At 46.2% G+C, this 10,461-nt stretch overlaps 1 protein-coding gene across 1 annotated transcript in view; it reads left to right on the top strand.

Moving 5' to 3' along the window:
- The first annotated feature begins 2,143 nt into the window (after positions 1-2,143).
- The window catches only part of TESK2 (testis associated actin remodelling kinase 2), a 106,544-nt gene continuing 98,226 nt past the window's right edge, over positions 2,144-10,461 (top strand). The window contains exons 1-2 of the mRNA XM_039384705.1: positions 2,144-2,328; positions 4,024-4,145. The gene's annotated coding sequence lies outside the window, so the exon portion shown is untranslated. The remainder of the gene's footprint in view (positions 2,329-4,023; positions 4,146-10,461) is intronic.

Raw genomic sequence — 10,461 nt, 5'->3', positions numbered from 1 at the left:
ACGGGAGCGGTAGTTCCGCCGGGACGGGACCCCCCCCCCAACGCGCGCCCTCCCGCCTCGTCTCCAGGGAGACGAGGCGCCGCGCAATGCACACTGGGAGTTGTAGTGCGCGACGCCCTCTCCCCCAGCATTGGCCCGCCCGGCGGGGACTCCATGTCCCAGCATGCTCGGCCATCCCAGACAGCGCGGGCTGAGGGCGGTTCCCTCTGCTCAGGGCACGTTTTCCCCGCCCGGGGTTGTGCATATTTTTGTGTCCCCACACGCTGTTGGAGAGTCCCGCCTGCCCTTGTGGGTGGGTACTGCTCACTAAAATAGTTAGCGAGGCGGCTGTGCTCGCAATCCTTTCTCCTTCTCCATGCGAAAGCCTGTGTTCCTTGCAGCTTCCCTGTTCCTACCAATGCATTTACCACATTGAGACCAAGGCTCGAGTTTGGATCTCCTTACCCTAATCGGTATAGCAGCTTAACATAATCTTTTACAGTTCTTGTGCAACGCTCTCCATCCAGCCTGAAGTCTTGAGTTTACTGAAGTGCCAGGACGCCAAATCTGCAAGTCCTTAGCGACAGAATCCCTTCAGAAATGCGAATTTCTTGCTTTGTGGAGTCCCCTTATATCTTCTAGAACCCCAAGAGCTTTTCCTTATTGTATCCATGCCCTTTGGGGTGGGAGGGCAGAAAGATCTCCGTCCAGCTCCCTACTTTTTCTCTGTTGTCCTGAGATTTTCCTGTAAGGTTTAATGTGCTGGATCAGAGGTTACCTCTGGAAAATGCTTGGAAGGGGTTGTCCTCTCTTTCTCAGGTGCTAGATCTGCTGAGCAGCCACAAAGCACAGCCTTCCAAAGAACAACCTTAGAGTTTACACAAACTCAGGATGGAAGCGTGGAGCACCCAGCAGAGGCTTGGCCACGTCAGGTAGAGGGGACAGACCTTCAGGGAATTCGGGGGATGCCCAGCCCTGTGTGCGTGTTACATGAGAGCAGGGACAAGGCAGCTGCCTGGGAGCTGCAGGAGTGTGTCACAGGAGGGTGCTGCTGGCTGGTGGCTGCTCAGAGCTCTGCAGGACAGCTCCTGTGGCAGATTGCTTTCACAGGCGGTGGACTGGCAAGCTCAGAGACGCTGGGGACTGATCTCTCATCTTGCCGTTCTCTTTTGCCAGCTGTCTCCTTGGTACCTGCCTGTGGATAGAGTATTTGTCTTGTGGAGCACGGGTAGTATGGCTGTGGCTTTACTGATGCAGAAGGTAGGAGATTTGCCAGCTTTGTGAGGTGAGGTCGTCTGTTTAAATCCTGAACTGGCAAAGCTTGAAGCAGGTATGACTTAAAAGTCTGCCCTCTCCTGGAAATGACCTCTGGCAAAGTGCAGGAAAGGTGTTTAGTCCTTCTGAGGCAGCTCCTGAAGGGGGTGAGCAGGCTACCCAGGGAAAGGGTCACAGCACCAAACCTGACGAGGTTCGTTTGGACAATGCTTTCAGACACATGGGGGATTTTGGGGTTGTCCTGTGCAAAGCCAGGAGTTGGACTCGATGATCCCTGTGGGTCCCTTCCAGCTCAGAATATTCTATGATTCTAAGTGGCAGCCTCTGTTACCGAGACATTTGTATCCTGAGGGTTAGCATCTCCAGCTCATTCCATGTTGGCATTGACAATGGGTACCTGCTGTTCCCTTCCCAGCTGTCCTTGGCGCTGAGCTGGCAGGGTCTGAGTTAGCTCATGACTTCCCTGAGCCATCTCATCTGCCTTGTTTCATCAGGAGTATTGCTGTCTTCTACCCAAGCCCTCTGTCAGGGCTCCACATGCTCTCCCTCATTGCTAGTTGGACAGTACTTGCATTTTGCTGTGATGACTGGACATAATAATCAGTGCCTCCAAGAAGAGGTGCTCTTTGAATTGCCTTATAGAGCTTACTCTATAGAATAAGAGCTTACTCTAATTCTTTCATCCCTCTTTTTCCTTTCTCACTGTGCTTGGCTGGTGGGAACTAGCTTCGTTTGTGCCTCAAACCCCCCCAGCTTGGCCCTTGCTCTCCCCCCACTCCTACCCAAGGGTTCTGGCCTGCTGCCTGGAGAGAAATGAGTGACAGCTCAGCTTCCTCACCGAGGATCCTTAGATGTTTTTGACTCCGTTTAATTGTATCCTCTGTCCAACCCCAGCTGTCCTCAGACAGCTGCCAGATGTCAGAACTATCACAGGTCTAGCAGAGGATTCATGTCACTGTTGCCAGCATTTGCTTCCCCAAACAGCTTTGTGCTACAGGAAAACAGCATCCAGAGAATATGTATCTCTTCCCTGGGGGAAGGCAGCCATGTCTCCGTGAGGTGTCTGTGTCCCAGGTATGGTTTTGTGGTTTGGTTTTTTTTATTATTAGGAAAAACACAACACTCTCATTCATCTCCCTCAGGCTAATGATGATGGGCTACAGCGTGGTTGGGTGTCATCATGAAGCATTTATACAAAAAGAATCATTAGTTCTCAGTGTTCTCCACAACATTAAATAAATATCACCAAAACACAACACTGTACTGGTTATAACAGAAGGGATTTTCCTTCTGTTTTCCATCCACAGCTCTTGAAACCTTTTTCTGTCCCTTTTAAAGAACTTTTGCTCCACATTATGTTGGAACCTGAGACTCTCACAAATGGTTTGAAGACTCATGGCAATTTGTTAACTGAAATGGAGTTAAAGGACATCTTAATTCCTTGTTTATTTTTCTGATCTTTCTAGCCCTTGACCATTAGCATATAAATGTCTGCTTTTATCAGCGGGGAAGCACCGATTAACACTGAGTCTGGAGGTCAATGTAGCTCTATTATTAGCTTTTCTTTGATTAAAAAATATTGTATCAAATTGGTGAGATGTTTTCAATAATGGAACTTCATTGCAGTTCTCCTGTAATTAAATATCAATTCCCTATTTCTTTCTATAAAAGCCTAATGCCTTCCCTTATTATGTCACTCTCCCACCTGTTGTTAAGCTCGGATATGTTGTCTGTTCTGTCAACATCAGCTTAAAATGTTCCAAGCCCTCTGCTTTATCCTGCCCTGGCCTCACAGCACATTGCCTCCTGAATTTCTGCCACTGCAGTTGTTGGCTGTACTGTAAATCCGATCAGGGAGCCGAGCTGGTTCTAACAAGTGCGTCATTGTTTGGGGTTTTTGTTGTTTGTTTTTTTTTCCCCTGAAGTGGTGTGTTTCACAGTGCTGCTGCAGGAAAAAAAATTGTGCTGGCACAATTGTGCTCACAATGAGAGAACAATATGAACAGGGCTAAGTGGGGAGGCAGAGATTCTGCTGCCAGACTGTTCATCTCTGAAAACACAGCTGAATTGCTCAGCAGAGCTGCTTCTAGGTATGATTTTGTTGGAAGTCCCATCAAAGTAGTTCCCACCCCATCCCCACCCCCAGTAACTGTTCCAGTAGGCATTGCTAAGCTTAAGGGACTGTCAGTGTTATCCTTCTAGCAGATCTACAGTCTCTGACCTGAAGAATCAAGTGAAAAGTCTGTTCTGGAAGAAAGTGCCATCCATGGCACCTGCAAAGAAAGACAGAGATCATAGGAACAATTTCCCAGTTACTCCAATTTTATTAACACTCTGGGACATGGTATTCCAGCCTCTCTTTGGTTAGGTCAGGTGTCCTGTTGTGCCTTTACAACACGAGCTGACCTCTGCATGGGAAGGGTTTTGCATTGTGGCTGTGGCTTTGAGCAGAAATGAGGTGGCTGATTCTTTGTGTTTTAAACCTCCATAATGTGGAGCTGGTTGGAGCTGTTGGTGTCAAAGACGGGTGAAATACAGTCCCTGAACATCTTTGCCAACGTGTTTGCTTTCCTGTCATGGACCTGTTTTCTGCTGCCTTGTGCCACTGCCCATACCTATGCAAGAATAAGAAAATGCTATTAAATTGGAATAGCAGCAGTTTCTTCATGAGGTAGCAGGTGTCACAAAAGGCAGACAGTGGAGGTTTAGGCTCAGCAAGTCCATCCTTGAACTTTTGGCCTAATCTGCTGTTTGCCTAATTTCTTTTAGAAAGAAGCAAGAACTTGCTGAGAGAGGCAGAGTGGTTTTCTCCATCTTTGGGTGAGGTTTCCACCTCAGAGGCTTCACCTCCGATGAGCTTTCCAGGGCCGCAGAGATCAAGGTGCCTGAAGGTAAGTGTGGCTGAATCCTGCACCCTCAGGATCTAAAGAACCTGGCAGGGTTTTCCACAGCAATGTGGGTGACAGAGCTTTACTCTTCAGGGCATTCCAGAGGTGATGCTGATGAGAGGCACTTGCTGTGCCCAATTTTACTGAGTATTAGGCACCTAAAGGCAGGAAGGCAGTCCAGTCTGGAGCAGTGGCCTAGCACTTGGGCCAGAGTTAAAACTTTGCTCTGAGAGCAGCATTGCTATGCCAGGACAGAGGTAACATGTGTGTGCCTGTCTGCTCTTTCATCCTCCCTCTCCGTGCAGTGTCAGGGTAATGAAAAGCTGCATGTGAGGGCCAATTATGATACTTATCACTTCCTCTGACAGTGCCAAGATACCATTTTTTAATGTGGCTCTGTTTTTGTTTTGGTGCTGACACACAGCCAGTGAGAAGGTGAAAATTGCTTACTTAAAGAAAGTTCCTTTCTCAGCCTCTTTATCCTTTTGGATTTATGCCTTGCTTTTGGGATATAAAACAACTTTGTGTTTGCATTAACACTTAGCATTAAAAGAAATCAGGAACAAAGGGCTAATGTTCCTTTAAAAGAAAAAAATTCATGCCCTACTTGAGTAAGATGCTTAAGATTCTTGTGAATGGAGGCTGTAAGGCATGTTAAACTGCCCTGTGTTCTGTTTTTCCAATTTACTAATCCTGCTGATTCAGGCTTTACTAGCAAACCTGCTACAATTAACTGCTTTATAGATGCAGTCCTGACATGTCAGGTTGCTGTTCGGGCAATGTCTAATGAGCCTGCAATTCCCATCAAGGGGTTAAGTTTTTTCTCTAACATTTATTCTGAGGCACATCAATAGAGCCTTACTGACCAAATGCTCAAGCAAACCCCCTCATTTAACAATAAGCAGCTAGTTACCTGTTGCTATAGTATTACCTGCAGTTATTAGGAGTAAATATTTATGTCCTAGTAGCATCAGAAGCCCTGGCCAATATTACAGTAGAGGCACCCGGCAGCTGTGCTGGCAGCTTGCTGCCATACTTGGAACCATGATTCACTTACATGGGCACCTATTTTTATTTGAACTTAATGTAGCTTGCGTGGATGCTTGTTGGTATTTCTGTTTCAGTAGGAGATAAATCAGGATGTTTTTTAATAGAGTTTGACACAGATTGCAGACCACACTGAACCAGCAGTGCTGGAGGGGCTAGACAGAGGCTGCTGTTTGTTCTTAGGTTTGGCATATGGGGTAAGAAGTCTGGGGAAGGCTAATTCTTTGGTCTTTTGGTGTAGAATGCACAAATATCTCCAATGCTGTGTTTTGAGCTGGAGGAAAGCAGTGCTGGAGAAGTGACTAGAAATGGGTGGAGTGGATGATCTCAGCAGTGACCTGACAGCCTGCCTGAACTAGAGCTAGCTGCCTGACCTTTAATATTAACTAAAAGATGCACTCTTTACTGTCAGGAACAACTAAAAGGTGGAAAGGATATTGTCTTCCCGAGGTGAGCAAACTCTTCTTCTTGACTTGTTTGTTATCTGGATTTCCCAGACCTGGAAGCTGTGAGGTGTGGGGCTGACCCAAGGAAGGCAGCTCAAGGAAGGGACGCAGCCATTTTGATGAATCATTCACAGACCTGCCCTGTCCCACACTCTACCTGAGTCCTGAACTGTTGGCTGCCCCCTTGCTTAGACCTACACCTTATACCCCCACAGCACCGTGCTGTGTGTTCTGTTCTTCCACCTCAGGTGACAGGGGGACACCACTGATGCAGGGCCTGATTTGTGATGTGTCAATCAGCTTTTGCAGTTGCCATCTGGCTTGCACAGGGAGACATGCTGTGGTGCCTGGCTGCAATGGGAGTCAGAGAATTCCTGGCTGTGGTCCTTTGTTTCAGCCCTCTCACATCTTCTGAGCTCTCACTTGGTGGACCTGAACAAAGTGAGAGAATTTAGTATGTTGTCTCAACTAATGCCTTCAAATGGTTTGTTCTTTTTTTGTTTGGTTGGTTTTTTTTCCCCCCAAATATACTGTAAGTTTTGGGTTATGGTGGATATTGTTTAAACTGTTAGCTAGCTAAAGCTCTGGGATGTGTAGCTGGGCTTAGATTGTGCCTTTTAGGGAAACTATGTACAGCAAGAACAGAACAGATATAGACTCACCATAGATTTACCCTGTCTGACAAGACCCATTATGGAGCAGCTGACTTGACAAGTGCTGGTAAATTGCTTCCTCTTGTGTGGCACAAAACAGGCTGAGAAATTTTGTTATTTGAACAGAAAGTTCCATGAGGACCATAAAGGGGAGGCTGCTGGTTTGTTTTATGAGAATAGAGTGCCACAGTGACAAAAAAAAGGGCCTTGTGAAATTTCCTAATGTGGTTTGAATTTTTTTTATTCCATTTGGCTCTGAGATAACCTAATTTTAGAACTGCTGTCTGGTGGAGGAGAAGGGAAGAGATCAATGAATGACACTGACTTCAGAAAGCCTTAAGACTGTGGGGAAAGAGGACAACAGACTATTTGATGCTGGAGGCTTTGTAGTTTAGCAGGTGGGATAGTGCAGGAGATAGCTCTGAGGCATTCCCTTTGCTCCCTGCTTCTCAGTCAATACAAAGGACTTTGGGATGTGGCACAGAGTCAGGGATGCTGTGAGGAGAGTCCAGCAGAGCTCAGTTAGGACTGGTTTTAAAAGCAGAGTCTGGTGACACTGAGAGTAGCAGCAGGACTCATCAAGCGGAGGCTTGAGCACAGATCAAGACAGGACACAGTGGCAGAGGCTGCTCCTGTGAACTCCATCTCATTCAGTTGCATGGACTGTGGCTTCCCAGAGTTCAACTCCGCTTCTTGGAGCGGATCTGAATGTGTGAGCAGCCCTTGGCAGATCACGGGAAGGGTGTAAAAGCCTGCTCGAGTGGCTTAGATCCCACTGAAAGTGAGCTGCAAAGTGACTTGGAGCATCCATGAAATAGACTGAGCAGGATGTGAGTGACCAATTCCCTGTCTCTCAGTGTGGGCCACCAGATTAGACTCTGTAAAATAAAGGGAGCTCTTTTCCCAGTGCTTCTCTAAGGCCTTTGAGAAAACAGGTTCCCTTTCTGCTAGACAGCCACAAATAGTACTGTACACAGTTCCTTCCACCAAAAACATAGCCTTCCACCTACAAATACTGAGATCCTTTTTAAAAAGTAGGCAGAATTTCTCATCCTGCCCCCAAGATTATCAGAAGGAAAACTGAAACAACGATCATGTCCGTGTCTTGATTTGCTGGTGTTGTCAGAAGGCATAGCCAGGATTAGCACAAAGGAAACCTGTGCTAATTTTGCAGTTGTCCCCAGCGAAACCCTTCTCAGTCAGAATCAAATGAGTGTCTAAATCTGTCTGAAAGGCATGTTTCAGAACCCATGAACCTTGTCTTGTTCCAAGCAGAACCTGCAATTTAGCATCAAAACTTGCAGGAGTTTGGACATAACAGCAAATTTTAAAGAAAACACTGAACAGGGCTGACAGGTCATCCCTCTTCCTACAGCTCCAAGATAGACCAGTGTGAAAGGAAACACTCTAATGCTTGTGAGAGTCATCCTGTGGCAACTGATGTGTACTTCTGAAGGAGACAGAGGATTAAAATAGGGGAGGGGAGAAGTTACCCTGCGGGAGATTGTCAACAGATGTTCCATTGTAGTTCAAAGAGCACTAGCAAAAGGCTTCTGCTGCAGGGATATATTAATTCTGGGCAGTTCATCACAGGGAGACCTGTTTTATGACTGGGAGGATACCAGAAGGTATCTTACTTAGTTACCATAAGGGAACCTACTTAGCTCTTTATTTGAACTGTGGGTGGGGAGTCCGGTCTACCTGTAAACAGAGAGAGGGCTGAACAGTAGGAACAAACACATACTTATTTTCTTCCAGCTGTGACCACTGTCAGCCTGATCAAGATCAAGCTGGTTTTGTGGTTCAGGGGGTAATTTGGATGATGGGTCATTCAACAGAAAAAAATATTGCAGAGGAACTGAGGCTAACCATTGTTAAATGGCTGGGGCACGTGAGGCAGACCTGTGTTGAGTATGTCTTTCAAGTATATTTATTAGACAGGAAGTGGGAACAAGCACAAGGAAAACTGTGCAGGCTGCCAAGCAGATGAACAAATCGATCCCTTTGTCTTTAAAATGCACAAATCTATCAAGTTTGACACTGTCTAACACCCTATCTACGCTTCTTTCCTGAAATAGTTAAAAGATTTCTTATAAAAGTTTACTGATGTTGCAGAATCAGCTATGGTGGGGGATCTAATTCACGAGCACTGTATCACCAGGCACAATTAGAAAGTCCTATCTGAGCAGGTCTAAGTGCTTTATCTTCTGAGACTGTTTTGAAGTTGTGCTTTGGGTGAAGGTTCATTTTTCTCAGATCTGTGAGGAAAAATGTCCCCTGTAGCATTAAAGTGAGGAAGAGTCTTCACTGAAGTGTGATTGGATGGGGAAGTTTGAAGTCCTTTGTTATGCTTCAGTTCTGGGGGGTTGAACAAGCCAAACCACAAACAATTTTGGGAGCCTAATACTGGTGGAGACTTTTATATTTGCAGTCATGGTCTTCCAGCTTAGGTATGTATCAGGAGGACTACAGATTTGGTTTTTTTATGGACAGGAAGTGCAAGACTTTTTTGCCTTGTGGGGGATGGAAGGGAATATTGGAAAGAAGATTCCTGTTTCACTTCTGCTACGAAGTGAAGCAGAGGTAGCAAGTAGATGGGAACATCCCTGGCAGAGGCTCAGGAGGTTCACGTAGAAAAACTCTCCCCCCATGACAAATCCACATTTATATCACTTTGAATGTAGTAGTAGAAATTTAAGTATAAATAGTGTGGACTTGTGCAGCCTGCTGTTTCCTTCCTAGGTGTCTGGGAAATGACAGTAGGCATGTCTGTTCTCCCCTGGGATGAGAAGAGCACCAGCTACGAAAAGCTTCCCAGGTTCTGCATAATTTCGTAGCCTTCATTACTGAAAATTTACTGCTCTTCCTTCCTGGCTTGCTCCTGCACCTCTGCTCCGTGGATCAGTGGAATGCCTTTTTCATTCTGATTTAAGTGGTAACAAGGACAGGGGACTGTTATCCGTGGGAAATCCTTATGGGACTGTGGGTCTTGTGAGACCCACACACTGCCTTGTCCACTCCAGTGCTCCTCGAGGCAGTTGCTCTGTCTCTGAACAGTGTCTTTAGCCTTGTTTACAGACTTGCAGGGTGACATGATGGTTAAATACACGGTGTCTAAACCTAAAATACAGGCACTGAGCCATGAAGGACAACTGAGTGGGCAGAGAACTGGCACGTAACACAGGTAGCCCTGCCCTTGGCACAGTAGCTCTAGCACTGTCACTTTTCAGCTGCTCAAATCCCTTTCCCTTCAAAACATGAGTCTGGAGAGAGGAGGAGGGGAGGGCAGAGGTGGCAGGTGGGTCTCAAACTCTGCTTTTCTTTTCCCTGGGCTTCTTTCCCTTCTATTTAGCTTTAAACCTAAGTGATTTGATTGATTCTTGGTCCCTTGCTAATTAATAATATTAATTAGCCTTAACTGCCTTAACCCAGGAGGCATTAAAACTAAACCTCATCAAAAGCGAGAGCTGTGTTCAAGGGGAAATGCAGAAACTGGCAACAGTTGATTTCTGGTTCTGTCAGTTTGCTTTGCTGCACTGGAAAGATGAAGCCCACACAAGCAGCCTGTGGTCCATCTCCAAACCTGGCCACCTCAGAGACTGAATCACCTGGCTGGGAGGTCAGAGCTTGGATGGGTGAAGGCAGAAAGCTTCATTTCCAAGGGTGGCTGCCTGCACAAGCTTGTCCTGCTGCTGCCTCTCCAGCTAACACAGACCTGCACTGTGCAACCTCTCCAACAAGGCAGCTCAGCAGTTAGTTCTGCAGAGAAAGAATCAGCTCTGAGGGGGGTTGGTGGTAAAAAGGCAGAACACTAGAAACTCCAACGTAAAGCACCAGAATAATGCTGACTTTAGACCTGAGAAGTCTGGCTTAGTTGTGGCATGTTTGTTCTGTTACTTATTCTGTTTTGTGTGGTTTTATGTTGAGTCAGGACTGAAATCTCTGCAGGGTTTAAAGTTCACCCCCATGTCTTCAGATTACTCAGCAAGCAGTTTGCTAGGCTATGAAATCTTTGCTCTCCCCTTGCACTAGATCTCCCAGGGATTTGCTTTTCTAGATTTGTTGTGGGAACTCTTTAAAAAAGAGCGTAAGCCCAATGACCAAGTAGTTTCACTCGCCACCTTTTGTTTTTGCAATAGAAAATTGTGTAATGCAGTCTATATGACATGAGCT

Source organism: Pipra filicauda, unplaced genomic scaffold, assembly GCF_003945595.2.
Source record: "Pipra filicauda isolate LSUMZ 115617 unplaced genomic scaffold, ASM394559v2 scaffold36_size6622888_pilon, whole genome shotgun sequence".
Classification (NCBI taxonomy): domain Eukaryota; kingdom Metazoa; phylum Chordata; class Aves; order Passeriformes; family Pipridae; genus Pipra; species Pipra filicauda.
Note: the sequence above shows the minus strand (reverse complement) of the source record. Positions and strands in the feature narration are given on the sequence as shown.